General features: G+C 37.0%; 1 non-coding gene across 1 annotated transcript; it reads right to left on the bottom strand.

Annotated features, from left to right (window-relative positions):
- Positions 1-331: 331 nt before the first annotated feature.
- LOC128035673 (small nucleolar RNA R71) lies at positions 332-438 on the bottom strand. The gene has a single exon (XR_008192225.1). It is a non-coding gene; the product is annotated as a small nucleolar RNA R71 (small nucleolar RNA).
- Positions 439-1,017: the final 579 nt, after the last annotated feature.

The raw sequence follows: 1,017 nt of genomic DNA, 5'->3' as shown, positions 1-1,017 counted from the left end.
TGGGGCTGAATCAAGTATTGTGTGACCCACCATTGCTGAAAATAATTTTGAATTGAAGCCGAACACTATTCAGATGGTACAATAGTATCTTCAGTTCGATGGTTTGCAAAATGAAGGTCCTAATACTCATTTGCCCAAATTTCTGGAAATTTGTGATACATTCAAGATTAATGGCACCACTGATGATGCCATTCGCTTACAATTGTTCCCATTCTTGTTGTGGTACAAAGCAAAACAATGGTTAAACTCTTGACCATGAGGTTTCACCACTACATAGGCTCAAATGACCGAGAAGTTTCTTCTGAAGTACTTCCCACTGGCTAAGACAGTTAAGTTGAGGAATGACAACTCTTCTTTTATGCATATTGATTTAGAGACGTTATATGATGCATGGGAAAGATACAATGACTTATTGAGAAGGTGCCCTCATCATGAGTTACCTTTATGGTTACAAACTTAGACCTTCTACAACTGTTTGAATCCCTCAACTAGACAGTTAATCGATGCAGTAGTCGGTGGAACACTAAACAATAAAACATTCGAAGCAGCTTATGAGTTTATAGAGGAGATGCCACTAAATAATTATTAGTGGCAAGTCATGAGAACAAAACCAATGAAAGCAGCCGATGTTTTTAATCTAGATGCAGTCATCATGTTATTGAAAAAGGTAGAAGTTCTTAATAAGAAAATTAATGGTTTATATTTGTCTACGTAGGTAAATCTGGTGATGCAATTCGATGCAATTGGAGGTGGAATGAATGTTTATCCTTCGGTCCTAACACAGAGAATGAACAAGTCAATTATATGGGTAACAATTCTAAACCTCAAAATAATCCTTATAGTAACAACTATAATGCAGGTTGGAGGAACCATCCCAATTTCTCTTGGGGTGGTCAAGGAAATCAAAGAGCACAACCTCTTCTAAGCTTCCAGCAACCTTATCAGCAAGAGAAAAAGTCGAACCTTAAGGAGATTTTGACAAAGTTTATCTCGGTGTTAGAAACCCATTTTCAAAAC

Source organism: Gossypium raimondii, chromosome 12 (assembly GCF_025698545.1).
Source record: "Gossypium raimondii isolate GPD5lz chromosome 12, ASM2569854v1, whole genome shotgun sequence".
Classification (NCBI taxonomy): Eukaryota; Viridiplantae; Streptophyta; class Magnoliopsida; order Malvales; family Malvaceae; genus Gossypium; species Gossypium raimondii.
This window is presented reverse-complemented; position numbering and strand designations above follow the sequence as displayed.